This window comes from Plecotus auritus (assembly GCF_963455305.1).
Source record: "Plecotus auritus genome assembly, chromosome: 1".
NCBI classification, from domain to species: Eukaryota; Metazoa; Chordata; class Mammalia; order Chiroptera; family Vespertilionidae; genus Plecotus; species Plecotus auritus.
In genome coordinates, this window is record NC_137770.1 from 199168694 (window position 1) to 199185859 (window position 17166).

Below are 17166 nucleotides of genomic sequence, written 5' to 3' on the forward strand. Positions count from 1 at the left end.
TTGTTAGACCGCTTCCCCAGTGATTTGTGGAGAATGGGCCAGTGGTTCCCTGGGGAGTGTGAAATTACAGCTTCCTGGTGAAGCTGCCAAAATGACATGTCTGTATAATGGCTGGCCTTCCCTTTGCTCCTTTTCTATTATTAATAACTAGCTAATTACAATAGCATCACCCCTAGTGCATACATTAAAGTGCTCACCTATATATCACAAATTATTGTGAAGTAATTTAAAGTAAATTGCCAACAATATAGCAATGGTTAAATTTGCAGGTTAATGTCTAGTTTACTTACTGAAATGTAAGTTCCATAGTGTGGGAGGTGATTTATTTATATTATATACCCTGAGTCTGTACAGTTCCAGACCCATGGCAGGTGACCTAGAAATGTTTTTGTAATAAATAGAGATCATCTGCCTTTTTCTTCTCACTTTCTCCTGTCACTCTCATTTCTAGTTGTTTGTCTTTCTGTCTCACTCTTGTCATCATTTCCCTCTCCCTTTCTCTTTTTCTTCATTTGAGAAAGACATGTGGCTTTTTCAGAGTTCTAGCTGAATATTCTGCTATTAAAGCAAGAACTGGAGTGTTTGAAGACTTGCTTTATATTGATTAGTTGCCTTGAAGCTTTATAGTTTCTTTGTTTTCTAGTCTGTTAAAACAGGATAGCAGTAGTCTACCTTAGAGTGTTGTTGTGTGAGAATTTGTGGAGTGTTCCCAGCATGCTTAATTCTCCCCCAACCCATCTGCTTCTTGGTTAGCCTTAGGCCCCATTTCACTAATTATTTGATTACTTTAATTTCCTTAGCCACGAAGTCATTCATTTCTTTCTCCAACTGGTATTGAAAATGTGAAAATGTAGCATCTTTTTTGCTGGGTGTGTATATATGTGTGTGTGGCGGGTGGGGCGGGGAATGGCAAACCAAGGAGAAATGCTTTGCCTTTCTCTTCCTTCTCTTCTAGCTGAGTTCTCTAAGACAAGCCAGTAAATCACTTGCAGCTTTTGTTCTTCTATCTGTAAGGTTGCGTTATGATGGAAACCTCACATAGATGTCATGAAAATACAATGAGATTAGTGTATGTGAAGAAAGTTGGCCAGATAGATACTCAATAAATGTTAATGGAATTGAATGATCCTTTCTAACCAATTGTAACACCATGGTTCATTTAGGAAGCTGACTTCTCTGAACTATGGATACATGATTTATTGCAGGAATTAGAACCTCTATAGGTATGGGAGGCTGGGGAAGTGAAGATCCGAAGGCTGAGGTGGAGAATCATAGATGACACCAACCAGTCAATCTGAAAGCCAAGCACATTCATCTGCCAAAGTGAGACCAAAAGGGAAACTGATGGAGAGGCCTATGGAAAACACATCTGTTGAAGAACCTGGGGTCTCTTTAAACAGCAGGGTGAACAACAATATGGAACAGAGACTAACAACAACATGGAATTCACTGGCACCTGCATATATGTCTGTCACTCAAATCCAAGCTTGATGACCTTCAGAGGATAATGACTGCTTCTTCATTTCCACCTTCCAAATTCCATGCAAATTCCAGCTTTGACTGATTTTAACTGTACAATGTACAGGCTTAAGAATTCTGGAAAATGTGGTTTTAGCTTTACCAAATTGACCTGGAAAAACCACCATACCAATATTTCCATTTTATAGCTATCTCCTTTTAGCTTTGACTTAAGTTACTACTATTTCCTTCCAAGGAATGCCAAAGATTACCCTTTAACCATGACCTTAAATTTATGGAGTTAAATAAAGTAATATTTAAAGGGATCAAGCCCCCTACTTCACACTTGAAATACTGTCACATAAGAAAAGGATTTTAATTTAATCATATGTTAGTTTCCTTACAAACAGGCAAGGGGAGATTTTTTAAAAATATGTTTTTATTTATTTCAGAGAGGAAAGGAGAGGGAGAGAGGGACAGAAACATCAAGGATGACAGAAAATCATCTATGGGCTGCCTCCTGCTTGCCCCCTACTGGGGATTGAGCATACAACCCGGCCACGTTCCCTGACTGGGAATCAAACCCTGACCTCCTGGTTCATAGGTCGATGCTCAACCACTGAGATACACTGGCCTATGGCAAGGGGAGATTTTAATTATTATAATTTGGGTTTAAATGTCAAATATACACTAGCAATTACAATATCCAGGGATTTTACATCTTATTCATTTGTTTGTCTCCTCCCACTAGATTTTAAGTATCATTGTCTATCTTGCCATCTCTTCTCTGAGCCCCAGGGGCTCTGGCATGAGAAGGCTGGACTCTTTCAGACCCATGCTTCTATATATCCAGTGGGCCCAGAAAACTTATAATAAGTGCCATCTCCAACTTGTTGAGGAGAAATAAGTATTAAGATTCTTGAGTACTTAAGGTTAGGTTCCTTAAATTTCTCTTAATAAAATTCACTACTCCCCCTTACTGAAGGCTGTTAGCATAACTGTGAGGCCACTCACTTGAGGAGTTCAGTGTAGTTTAAAGCTTTGGGAAATGGAAACATGGATAGGATGCTAGCACTATTTCAAGGGACTTAAAATCTAGTGTGCTTGGGTGGAGGGGGAGAAAAAAATGATGAGATAACTTTATGAGCAAGGTACTCTGGTGAAAAACATTGGGGAGGAGAGGACAGAAATCTGGGCTAGCAAACTGGAGAAGGTGCCTTCTGTTGTAGGCCCTTCTCTAAGATTTCATTAAGGAAAGAAAGTGGTCAGCGTGTTTATTCCCAGTAGGGGAAACTCAAGGAGATCTGAACATTTAATTAATCTTTTAACAGCCCTGGTTGAGTGAACTGAGAAGTTTAGTTATTTTAACAAATTGAAACCTGACAAGAATCTATATAGGGGAAGATAGAGAGCAAGGAAAATAGAATGAGTTTGTGATTGTAAATTGTTAAGGGGATGAAGTTTATTTTTAGCAACTCCGTTTATCCTCTGGACCTCTCTAACCCCACTACTCTGAGCATATTAGTGACCTTGTTGTTTCGATGGTCACTCCCCTTACATTAGTGCCACACCTTGGCAAACCATGACTCCTTCTCCCATTAAACCTTACCTGTCTTCATCTGTTTTTGTGTTTTGTTGTTTATTAGACTACTAGAGGCCCGGTGCATGAAATTCGTGCACTGGGGGTGTGTGTCCCTCAGCCCAACCAGCACCCTCTCCAATCTGGGACCCTTTGGACATCCTTTTCACAATCTGGGACTGCTGGCTTCCAACTGCTCGCCTGCCTGCCTGATTGCCCTTAACCGCTTCTGCCTGCAAGCCTGATCACCCCCTAACCAATCCCCTGTCAGCCTGATCGACACCCAACTGCTCGCCTGCCGGCCTGATCACCCCCAACTTCCCTCCCCTGATAGTCTGGTCACCCTCAAATGCCCTCCCCTGCATATTCCCTCTTTATTAGACAGGGTTTTTTCTTTAACATGTTGGACAGCCCTAACTGGTTTGGCTCAGTGGATGGAGTGTTGGCCTGCAGACTCAAGTGTCCCAGGTTCAATTCTGGTCAAGGGCATGTACCTTGGTGGGCACATACCCAGTGGGGAGTGTGTGGGAGGCATCTGATTGATGTTTCTCATAGATGTTTCTAGCTCTCTATCCCTTTCCCTTCCTCTCTGTAAAAAAATCAATAAAATATATTTAAAAAAACATATTGGACAGTGTACTTGCCGTGGTCTTGATAAATCAGTAAAAATGTAAACCCAAACTAAAAGTGTCATAAAATAAACTCCTTAAACAGGAATTTCATGAGACTTTGGAAAGGTCATATCATGTGGTTGTTTCTTCCTTTTTTCCTTTTCTTTCTTTTTCTTGATGTTTCATCTTTTGTCCTTTCTCTCTTTTCTCCTTTTATTCCTTTTCTGTCCTCTCTTTCTACTAACTTTTCCATTGGTAGAATCGTCAGTACTTGAATCTGTCTTGCTTCCAGAAGACGAAGAAGAGGGAAACACACCGTCATCTGAAGAAAAAGATGATCTATGTTGGGATCAGTGGTGTTTCTGGTTTTGCTCTTTTCCTGGTTTGTCTGTCATTTCTGCCGGCCCCGGCATCTTCAGGACTTGTGCGTGGGCACTTCTTATTCATGTCTACAAAACCTCCCTGCTTTGGTGAAAACTGTAGGGGAAAAGGCCTTCCTGGGTGGGCTCAAGCCCTGACCGAGGTGCTGAGGAGCACCCCCCACCGCCGCTGCAGAGCCAACCTCCGGACCACGGGGTACTCTCAGTAATGTAACTGCAATGTCGCCTTTTGCCTTCAGAAATTAGTTGTAAGTTACTTCCGATGTGAAACCCTACCTCAGACATTTTCTTTGCGGTTTGTAAAGATTTTAAACAAAACCCATTTACCTCCCTAACCTGGTCAGAAGTTTCTATCCAAAGGGAGAGGTTTGCTGGGCAGTGTCGCCCAGATACCCTCCCCCCACATCTTCAATCACTCAGCTGGGGGCAAGGGAAGTTCCAAGGCGGACTCCCCTAGGCTGCCAGTGGGGCAGGATCACTCGCCCAGTTGTGGGTGCTTCTGAGACTGAGACCCTGAGGCTATAGTGTGTGTGTGGGAGATCACTCCATGGGGGTGCAGGCGCTTTCGAGGCTGACATCCCAAGCTGCGCTGGGAGAGGATCGCTCCGTGGGGTGCGTGTGCCTCTTGTTTTTGTTTTTTCTTCTTCTTTTTTTAAAAAAATATATTTTTATTGATATTTTACAGAGAGGAAGGGAGAGGGATAGAGAGCTTGAAACATCGATGAGAGAGAAACATCAATCAGCTGCCTCCTGCACACTCCCCACTGGGGATGTGCCCACAACCAAGGTACATGCCCTTGACTGGAATCGAACCCGGGACCCTTCAGTCCGCAGGCCAACACTCTATCCACTGAGCCAAACCGGTTTCGGCTTGTTTTTGTTTTTTATAAAGGGTCAGGAGGGCCTCTGGGCAGCATTCCGCCAGGCCGCTTAAGCTGCCGGCTCTCAGCGGCAGCCCTCCCTGGTACTGAGGGACTCTGGTGGGCCTGAGAGGACTGGGCGCTGCCATCTTGTGGCTATGGGTGCCGCCATTTTGTCACAGAGTGATGGGTTAATTTGCATATTATTCTTTTATTAGATAGGATAGTACTTCTTTTTTTTTTTTAATATATTTTTATTGATTTTTTACAGAGAGGAAGGAAGAGTGATAGATAGTCAGAAACATCGATGAGAGAGAAACATCGATCAGCTGCCTCCTGCACACCTCCCACTGGGGATGTGCCCGCAACCAAGTTACATGCCCTTGACCGGAATCGAACCCGGGACCCTTCAGTCCGCAGGCCGACGCTCTATCCACTGAGCCAAACCGGTTTTGGCAGGATAGTACTTCTTTACCCAGACACTCACTATCATCATTCAAATATCTTATGTTGTAGTGTTCCTTGAAATTTAAGTTCTTTTAATATATTATGTAAACTTATTAGATCAACTTATTAGAATAGACTAATATGTTAATAAGTCAGACCCTCTAGGAAACACAATGATATGTTAACAGGCAGCTATTCTAAATAATACCATACTCCCTAAAATACCTTAGATCTGCATAGTTCTTTATCCTTTGTAAAGTATTTTCACATCTGATTTTTAAAAACATATTTTTATTGATTTCAGAGAGAGGAAGGGAGAAGGGGAGAGAGATAGAAACATCAATGATGAGAGAGAATCATTGAGCCGCTGCCTCCTGCATGCCCCCTACTGAGGTTAGAGCCAAGACTGGAATCAAATCAAGACCTCTTGGTTCAGGGGTCAATGCTCAAACACTCAGCAACACTGGCTGGGCCCACATTTCATTTTGAAGAAGTTTAGAGTGGTAGAAATTGGGCACTGGAGTATACTGGAAGAGAAGACAACTTAAGGCAGAGTAATCTCTGGGGCCAGGGCCACCACACTGTGCAACCCGAGGGGTGTCCTTGACACTGTGGAGCCTGGAAATGGTACCCTTACCACTGTGCAGGCAGATGCAGTAACTCTGTGATCCTCAATTCATTCCTCTGGGTCCTCTGCCCGTGCCCAAGAAGATAGCTTATACCTGCTAGCCAGCAAAGATGATGAGGGCTGGGTGCAGAGAATCCTAACTCAGAACTTCCCAGGATGGAATAACTAAAGCCACAATACACCCTTCTTCCCCAAACCCAGGGGCAGTCATAAAACTATGCTTAGTATGGACTGGTAAAATCTTGATGGGGTTCAAAAAACAAACAAATGAACAAAAAACTATGCTTAGCAGATAAATTTTTATCTCAATGCTCAGAGTAAACCTGCTTGGAGTTATGATTAGAGTAGAGGCCGGAGATAATAAAAGCATATAAAGCACAACAGGAATTTTTTCCTTTTAGTATATAACCCCCTCTCCCAGGCAGCTGCCATGTACAGCTCAGCAAGTATACTTGCATTGCCAAGGACCTGCAGACAGGCTGCTGTGATTTTCAGTTTTCCTGATGAGTTCAGAAGGTACTCAGTTTTAGAAACAGTTTGTTTCAGTGCTGTGCATTGGCTGTCAGAGCCCCTTCCTATCCATCTTTTACATCAAAGTGGTATTTTCAGGGCTCTTCTGCTATAAACTCCTGTCTCACTGTGACATTTCTGCTTCAGCGGTCCAGGAGGTCTGAATGGGCTCCCAAGACCACTGGTTATCACAGCAGTTTTATCAGGAAGTCCTCAGAAAGTGTGGAGATTATATATATATATATTTACATATTTGCTATTAAGATTAATTACCGATTTCAGAAAAATACTGTCCCATCCTAACAAGCTAAATATTCCAAAAATGTTGCTGTGTCAAAGGACAAGTAGGTCAGCTGTCCTTGCTAACATTCCATTCATCTCTATTACTGTGTTTGTGTTGGGTGTTAATTTTAAAAAGTTCACAATCACTTCTCTAGACACAGACAGACATATTTTTGTTTTAGTCTTTGGGGCCAAGAATAAGTGGCAAAAGCAAGATTGCTTTACACATTTAGGCATTCCTTCCGTCCCCATTTCGCTTGGCTCAGGTAAGGGATTCAGAGGAATGTGACCTTTTTGTATTCTTAGCGGGACATGTGGAGATCCACAGAGATAATTTGATAGGTTTGAGCAGCCATGGGGGGCTTATAATGAATGTACAAGGAGAAGATTCTCTTCACAAATACATGGAAGCTGCTCAGAATACCATTTTATTTGGGGCTGGTTTTAAAGGCTGAAGTGATTAGGATCTATAAGTTGCAGGAGCCTAACCTGCAACCCCAGCTGCCATACCCTAGGCCAGAATGGAGATTCTGTCCTCCACTATTTGTCCACAACTACTTTCTTTGAACTGTACTCTCACATTTAGTTCCTGCGAAAACTTAACAGGTAGTTTTGACTTAGTAGTACAGATTTAAAAATATGTAGATATTATCTTAGTCTCCAATTTATGTCTGTCTTAATGTCATTCTTTGTCATCATCTTAGGTAGATTTACAGAGGTGAGCTTCTACTAGTATGACATACATGTGTATTCATTTGTGCTCTCACACCAATAACTTTTTACTTTACAGCTGTCACACTTACAAGCTCTCTGTCCATCTCACTCCTAAACTGAAGGTGAGGCCATTACAAACTATTGTACATAGAAATTCTGGAAAGTTGAGTATTTTTTCCCCCAGCCCAATTCTATTTTATTTGGTATTATTGTTTATGTTTGTTATTTTAAAATTTTGGTTGTTGTATGATATCTTGATTTTATCAAAATGATTCAAAGGTTCAAAAGCACTTATCAAAGTAAAAATATAATGATAATAATACTCACATCTACACTAATAAAAGAGAAACATGCAAATTGACCGTACCTCCACTATGCCCACAAGCCACACCCACAAGCCAATCAGGAGCGAGTATGCAAATTAACCCAATAAAGACGGTGGTGGCCACTGAGCTGGAGCGAGCAGGAGGCTTGGGTTGCCCCTGGCGATAGAGGAAGCCAAGCTTCCCACCCGCCCTGGCCGGCCCTGGCTTCTGCTCAAGGCTATAAAGTTTCAATTATAGAAGGTAAATAAATCCCAGATACCTGCTTCCAGCCAACCCTGGCCTCCACTCAAGGAGGTGCTGAAAAAAAAAAAGAAAATAAAAAAGGAGGGGCTGGGAGCCATCAGCCTCTCACCCAAGCTGGCAAGGCACCCCAGCAGGGACCCCCACCCTGAAGGGGGTGTGGCCAGCCTGAAAACAGCCATCAGCCCCTCACCCAGGCTGGCCAGGCACCCCAGTGGGGACCCCCACCCTGAAGGGGCTGTGGCCAGCCTGCAAACAGCCCCTCAGCCCCTCACCCAGGCTGGCCAGGCACCCCAGCGGGGACCCCCAACCTGAAGGGGGTATGGCCAGCTTGAAAACAGCCCTCAGCCAGGCTGGCCATGCCCCCCCAGCAGGGACCCTCACCCCATGGGAGTGTGGCCGGCCTTCAAACCACCACAGGCTCCTCACCCAGGCCGCCCCACACCCCAAGGGAACCCCCACCCTGATCTGGGACACCCTTCAGGGCAAACCAGCTGGTCCCCACCTGTGCACCAGGCCTCTATCTAAACCAGGCGTCCTCAAACTATGGCCCGCGGGCCACATGCAGCCCGCCAAGGACATTTATCCAGCCCGCCGGGTGCCGCTGCCTGTCCTGCTTAGCAGCCAACTCGTCCTGGGCCCGCAGTGCACATAGGAATTTGTTCATAGTTTTGTTTTTTTTTAAACTATAGTCCGGCCCTCCAACGGTCTGAGGGACAGTGAACTGGCCCCCTGTTTAAAATGTTTGAGGATCCCTGATCTATACTAATAAAAGAGTAATATGCTAATTAGACTGGGAGACCTTCCAGGAGACCTTCCGGATGTTCTGGACAAAGCCATGGTGGCAGAGCCGAGGTAGAGGCCAAGAGGGAATGGCAGTTGTGGGTGATCAGACTGGTGGGGGACGGGGCTATTGGGGGTAAGCAGACCAGCAGGGGGGCCAGTTGGGGGTGAGCAGGACGTCAGTGGGGGTCAGTTGGAGGTGATCAGGACAGCAGGGGGGGGTGCAGTTTGGAGTGAGCAGGCCAGCAGGGGGGCAGTTGGGGGCGAGCAGGCCAGTGGGGAGGCAAAGTGGGGGTGAGCAGGCTGAAAGGGAGGGGCAGTTGGGGGCGAGCACACTGGCATGGGGGGAAATTGGGGGTGATCAGGCTGGTGGGGGGGCATTTGGGGGTGAGCAGGCTGGCAGGCAGAGTGGTTAGGGGCAATCAGACAGGCAGGCAGGCAGGCAGGTGAGCGTTAGGAGCCAGCAGTCCTGGATTGCAAGAGGGATGTCCAACTGCTGGTTTAGGCCTGATCCCTGTAAACCGGCAGTAGGACATCCTTCGAGGGGTCCCAGATTGAAGAGGGTGCAGGCTGGGCTGAGGGACACCCCTCCCCCCATGCACGAATTTCATGCACTGGGCCAATAGTAAATACTATAACTCAGAATGTATGAATAGAACTTCTCAATATAGAATGTGAATATAATGAACATATACTAAATTTCCTAGACATTTAGCTGGAACTAGAGAATCATGAAAATAATTTTGCATAAGAACAAAAAATATTATTAGAAAGCATAACAATAAATATCTTAAAGTTGAATGTTACTGGACTGACAACTTAATTTTCCCTAATACTTAGAATATTGTTCATTGAAAAATATTGTCTAATAGAAGCATGAAGACGTTATAGCTTTTGAATCTTTTCAAAACAAAGCACAATAGAAAATAATTTCAGCTGTATTTAAAAAATTAACACTGAAATAACAGTGACTTGAAATGAGCATAATTGAAAGGGCCTCCGGGACAACATCAAGCATACTAATATTCCCATCATAGGAGACCTGGAAGGAGAAGCGAGGAAGGAATTAAAAACCTATTTTGAAAAAAAATAATGACAGAAAACTTCCCTAACCTGGCAAAGGAAATAGGTATTCAAGCCCAGGAGTACAGAGAATCCCAAGCAAGATGAACCCAAAGACATATCATACCAAGACACATAATAATTAGAATACAGAAGGTTAAAGACAAAGAGAGAATCTTAAAAGCAGCAACAGGAAAGCAGTTGCCTATAAGGGAGCACCCATATGACTCACTTGATTTCTCAATAGAACTTTTGCAGGCCAGAAGGAATTGGAATGAAATATTCAAAGTGATGAAAAGCAAGGACTTACAACCAAGATAACTGTACCCAGAAAAGCTATCATTTAGAATTGAAAGACAGATAAGAGCTTCCCAGACAAGAAAAAGCTAAAGAAGTTCATCAACCCCATGCCAGTATTATAAGAAATGTTAAGGGATATTCTTTAAGAAGAAGAAGGGGAAAAAAAGTAAAATATATGAATAATAAAAAGGCAATAAATACATATCTATCAACAGTTACTTTAAATGCAAATGGATTAAATGCTCTTATCAAAAGACATAAGGTGGCTGAAAACAAGACCCTAATATATGCTGTCTATCAGAGACTCACTCAGATCTAGACATACACAGACTAAAAATAAAGAGATGGAAAAAGATATTTCATGAAAATGAAAAAAAAATGCTGAGGTAGCAATACTTATACCAGACAAAATAGACTTTAAAACAATGGCCATGTATAACAAGAGACAATGAAGGACCCAGCAATTCCACTTCTGAGTATTTATTCAAAGAAACCCAAAACACTAAATGGAAAAGACATATTCATCCATGTGTTCATTGCAGCATTATTTACAATAGCCAAGATATTGAAGCAACATAAAGGTCCATCAATAGATGAATGGATAAAGAAGTGGTACAGATGTACAATGGAATATGACTCAGTCATAAAAATGAATGAAATTTTGCCATCTGCAACAACATGAATGGACATAGAGGCTATTGTGCTGAGTGAAATAAGTTAGAAAGAAAAAGACAAATGCCATAGGATTTCATTTATATGTGGAATCTAAAACAACAACAACAACAAACACAAGTAGAACAGAAACAGACTCATAGATACAGAGAGCATTTTGATGGTTTCTGATGGGAGGAGAGTTGGGGGATGGGTGAAAGGTGAAGGGATTAAGAAATATAAATTGGTAGTAACAGAATAATCATGGGGATGTAAAGTACAGCATAGGGAATATAATTAATAATGTTATAATAACTATGTATGGTGTTTGATGGGTGCTGGATTTATCAGGGTGATCACTTTGTAGGATATATAAATGTCTAATCATGGAGTTGTACACCTGAAACAAGACCCTTATATATGTCAACTGTATTTTAAAAAAAATATATTTTATTGATTTTTTACAGAGAGGAAGGGAGAGGTACAGAGAGTCAGAAACATCAATGAGAGAGAAACATCAATCAGCTGCCTCCTGCACACCTCCTACTGAGGATGTGCCCACAACCAAAGTACATGCCCTTTACTGGAATTGAACTTGACCTTTCAGTCCACTGAGCCAAACCAGTTAGGGCTGTCAACTGTATTTGAAAAATAAAATACGATTTAAAAATAAAATAATGGTGACTTGAATAGGGAAAGATTAATTCCTCTTTCTTTTTTTTTAAATATATTTTTATTGATTTTTTACAGAGAGGAAGAGAGAGTGATAGAGAGTTAGAAACATCGATGAGAGAGATACATTGATCAGCTGCCTCCTGCACGCCCCCTACTGGGGATGTGCCCACAACCCAGGTACATGCCCTTGACCGGAATCGAACCTGGGACCCTTCAGTCTGCAGGCCAACGCTCTATCCACTGAGCCAAACCGGTTAGGGCTAATTCCTCTTTCTTAAAGGAGTCTTGGGGCAGGCAGTCTAGGGTCGATATAGTAGGCCCATAGTGTCATCCAGGCCCTAGACTCCTTATTCTACCATATTAACGTGTGGCTTCTGCTCTTTCAGTTACTTCATGGTCAAAGGTAGCTGCTGGAGTTCCAGATATCACAATCCCACTGTAACCAGCAGTGGGATTGTGATATCTGGAAGTAAAGATAGGCACACATATTCCCTCTTAGGGAGATTTCCCAAGATTCCTACACAGACATATCTATTTATATCTCAACTTAGTCACATGATCATACTGACTGCAAGGGAGGTGGGTAGGTAGTCCTCTATCTGAGTAACAATGTCCATCTAAAATTTGAGGTTCTGATACTAAGGGAAGGGGAGACTAGACATTGATTGTATAGTAGTTTCTTTCACAAATGACCTCCAAATCAAACTAATCAGTTTTCCCAGAATAAGCATAAAATAATGCTTTCTAGTACAATATTAAAAAGCTAGAGGCCCAGCGCACACAAAATCATGCACGAGTAGCTCGCTTCTGCTTGCCTCACCAGGCCGCCCCACCCATCACCACTCGTAGCTTGTTGCCCTGCCCACCGCCACTCATAGCTCTCCGCCACTAGTAGCTTGCGCCCCGCCCCGCCCGCCACCAGAGCTGCTGTTCATTTGCTTGTGATGGTGTTATGGCGTGATGACACCGGCCTTTTATATAAGAGATTTTGTTGCTAAAAGCAAAGAAGGGACCAAAATGGAAGACAAATTATTTAAAGTTGTACAACTCATGACAAAAATGAGTAGTTATCACACAAATAATAAGAATGTTATAAAATTATTCAGAGTTAATGATAAATATAATGTTTGAGGATTATTAGTAAAAATTCCTTTATGAAATGGCTCTGTTGTGTATTGCTCGATGTCAATCAAATAAAATGTGAAGGGCCAATTACTATTACAAGTACCTAATAATAGTAAATACTTTGTAGTTCTATCAAATCACAATTTCAGAGTTTCAAATAGCTGTTGACATTTGTTACATTATATCTGAGGGGAAATTTTCACAATTTTTTGTTCTATTTATTCCTGAAAACCCATGATATAGGAGATTTGTTCATTTCGTTAATAATAACATTGTAGCCCTAGCCAGTTTGGCTCAGTGGATAGAGTGTCGGCCTGCAGACTGAAGGGTCCAGGTTCAATTCCAACTAAGGGCACATGCCTGGGTTGCGGGCTTGATCCCCATTAGGGGGCGTGCAGGAGGCAGCCGATCAATGTTTCTCTCTCACCATTGATGTTTCTATCTCTCTCTCCCTCTTCCTTCTTCTCTGAAATCAATAAAGAAATATATTTTAAAAATAATAACATTGTAAGTCATGATGTAGATAGGAAAACAAACACTGAGAATTAGTTCTGAAGGAGGACCAGCCACATTTGCAGCAAATAAAAGAGATTTTGTTGAAATGTGAAATCACTCACTGTTTTATCCACATGGAATGGTGGGTGGTAAAGTAGGCCACAGGCTTTAATTTTCGAGGGAATAGTGAAAGTTATAAATACAAATAATGGCTACTTAGTGCATTATATTGATTGTAAAAATATGCAAAAAATTGGGCAGCAAGTAAAATCTGCTGATGGTAGTTAGAAGACAGATAGCTGTGGCAAGTAGTGGTCATGCAAATGGTAAGCATTTCAAGTGGTGAACTGAAATGGTATGCAGCAACACCTTGACTACGGCCTTGTGAAACCCTAGCAGGGAATCCAGTTGAGTCTGCCCTATCTTCTGGGTATTGTTTTAAGCTGTTGCTTGTGGTATTTTCTTTTTTTGTTTCAACAACAGAAAATCAATACAATGCATTCTAAGATGATTTGGGGGCCCACAGCATTAATGTAATTTTTAGGCTAATGGTCTGAGACGTGTTGGAGCGTTCTTTCTGAAGTTAGGGCCAGATTTTTGCATTTTTATGCATCTTTCCTATCACCAGGAAAAAACACAGTTGCTGATAGGTATCTTCGGTCTCTGGAGGCAGCCTACCTATTGCACATTTGGGAACATTGATTTAATTCATTTACTTAGTGACACAAAAGATTGACAGCTCCTTGTGGTTTTTGACCTCTGACAGAAGGATTGTGTCAAATTACATCTCATTAAGAATATATGAAATAATAGTTTTATCGCAGAATTTCTGGCATTGGATATTTTGGCTTTTATTTTTGTCACCAAAAAGTTGTCACCATTTATCTCCCCTGTATCCTCTTCCACCTCCATACACACCCCCCTCCCTTGGCTTTTAAATTTGGAGATTTATTTTTCTGTTATATAAATGTGTTAGACAAAATAGTGCATTCGTTTTATTTAGAATTTTAAAAATCTCTAGCAAGGTTGAAAATGTTCTTGCATGTACATTTGTAAAATATCTGTGGGCATGAATATTGTTGGACCTGGCCTTTATATGTCCTCCAGACCAATAGCCATTTCTTTTTAACTTTTCCTTCTTGTTTCCCATGGTGCACAGCAGAAAATTTTGAAGTTTGCTAGTCTTGCTAACCAAAAATAGGACACTATTCTGTTCTCCAGTCTCCCATATTCCTAGAAGGGTCAATTAATGAAATAGGGTGGAGAATTGGGTTGGAAGTATGCTAAATATAAATAGGTTTTTTATTAAGACATTATAAACACACTTCATGACTTTTCTTTGTTTGTTTAAGCTTTTCAAGCTTGTGACTTCAATTTTTCCAAGGCTGGGCTATTTTTTCTGGATGAAGGGCTACATATTTTAGGACTAAATGTGCAGACTTAGCTCTCAGCATCCATGGCCTTGTATTGGAATCCCCTTCAGACTGACAAAAACGTCAGCTTTTATCTGATTTCATTAGGGTAGTTAAACAAACTTAAGGATATTTGGAAGCTTTTTCAAAAGTTAGAAATACTTTCATGCCCTTCAAACTGCTACTGACATTTTAAAACTTGATTATGCAAAAAAGTTTATCTCTGGAACATGGAATTACCTACTGCCAAAAATAACGCAATTGAGACCTGGAATCTTTCTGTAGCTCTGAGAGAAGTGATGTTAGTAGGATTAGTTAATGGACCAGAATCCTCATTTTGAGCAAAGACATCATATGTGATTAATGGAATATTTGGAAATAGGCACCTCCTGATTTAGGATGGCTTAACTTGAGAAGTTGTCTTAAGTGCTATCATAAATAGTACTTTAACCGTAATGAACAAACTTGTATTCATGGTTAGCTAAGAACTGAAATCCATGTGCTCTTAGTATAAAGTCAATGCAAATAATTAGTGGTCAGACAATGTGGTGTGCTGATTTGAGAGGCGAAAACAACTTGATGATGTGTATTCAGGATTGGCTGAGGGGCATGTCTCTTTCTGGCAAAGGCACACTGATTGTCACGTGTATGAACAGAGCTTGGGAAACAATCAAGAGCAGGTGATAAGTGTAGTAAAGAATGGTTTAATCTTTCAGAAAGAGAACTGGCTGGAAAATTCTCAGATTTCAGGGAAGCTAAAAGGGCTGATATAAAGACATGGACAGCTCTTCTGGACAAGTTGGCTGACATCTTCAAAGATGCAGGCTATTGTTCAAGATACGTGTTTCAAATTTTTGAAAAGGGAGAGGGAGATCACTGTAAGAGATGTCACCTTCAAAATTCCTCCCATAGAATTGACTATTCACACTCATTACCTCATCAATGAAAAATTTTTCCCCCAGTGAACCAAATATCCAACATTTCCAGGGGCCTCAGACCAATGAAAATGGTTGATTCTGACAATAAAGAAGAGAAGGCATTTTCAGTCCACATTTCATTGGGCTCATGTTTTTTAGGAACCAATTAGCCCAACCTCATTCCCACCCTCATACTTCCAAATATAGATTTACATTATGTATTTGGTTTTAGATATTAAATACTAGAGGTCCAGTGCATAAAATTCGTGCACTGGGGGGGTGTCCCTCAGTCCAGCCTGCACCCTCTCCAATCTGGGACCCCTTGGCGGATGTCTGACTGCCCTGTGGGATCGGTTCTAAACTGGTAGTCAGACATCCTTCTCATAATCTAGGACTGCTGGCTCCCAACCGCTCACCTGCCTGCCTGCCTGATCACCCCCTAACCACTCCCTTGCCAGCCTGATCAATGCCTAACTGCTCCCCTGCCAGTCCGATTGCCCCCAAATGCCCTCCCCTGCAGGTCTGGTCACCCCTAACTGCCCTCCCCTGCTGGCCTGGTCACCCCTAACTGCCCTCTCCTGCCAGCCTGGTTGCCCCCAACTGCCCTCCCCTGCCAGCCTGGCCACCCCCAACTGCCCTCCCCTGCAGACCTGGTTGCCCCCAACTGCCCTCCCCTGCTGGCCTGATCACCCACAACTGCCCTCCCCTGCTGGCCATCTTGTGGTGACCATTTGTGACCACATGGGGATGGCCATCTTATGCAAGGGTGTGATGGTCAATTTGCATATTACCTCTTTATTATATAGGATTATTATATAGAATATGTTTTTCAATGTGTATCCAAAGCATAGGTTTTTTTTCTTTTCATGATTATTTGGCATTTTAATGATATGATATGGATTTTTAGGAACAAATTCCAATTCAAAAGTCAACTGGGATTCTTTTTTAGCTGTCATCCAGAAACTTTACTGTAAACCATCTGTCAACAATATCTGAATTTCTTATTCCAGTTTGTCATTTCTTCTGAGGTACAGAGAAAGGAAAAGAAGAGATGGGGTTAATAGTTACTGAGTACTATGCACAAAGGATCTTATTTAGTTTTTATAACTGTCATTGTTGAGTATTATCATCCACATTTTCTGAGATGTAGAGAGATTAAGTGATGTGCTCAGAGTCATTAAAGTTAGTAATTAGCAGAACTGAGACTTAACTGCAGGTTTATTCTCATATGCTGCTTTGCCAATAAGCTATCCTACAAGAAGATAAAGATAAGCATTAAATGTTACCTTGAAAGTAACCATTGTGACTTTACTTCTTTTTACTTCAAGATATGCCTAGCTCAGTGCTGGAGAAACAGGAGATGACCCACAGGGGTAGGTGGGGAAATGGATAAAGTATGAAATTGGGAACTATATCACCCAGACTCAGAGGGCCCCCCTCCCCACCACACACGTAGTCTCAGTTCCTGGATTCACCACTCACCAAATACACACTCTCAGGCAATTCAGTCTTCTCATTTGGTAAAATTGGAATAATAAGACCTATCTTTTAGGGTGGTTGTGAGGAGTAATTGAACTGATGATAGGAAATAGCTTAGAATAATGTCTCGGATATAGCAAATTCTGAGTGAATATTAGTTTTATTATGGTTAGTCAGACATATTCCACCACATTGTAGCTGTGTGAACTTGGGTAAGCCTCAGTTTGCTCAT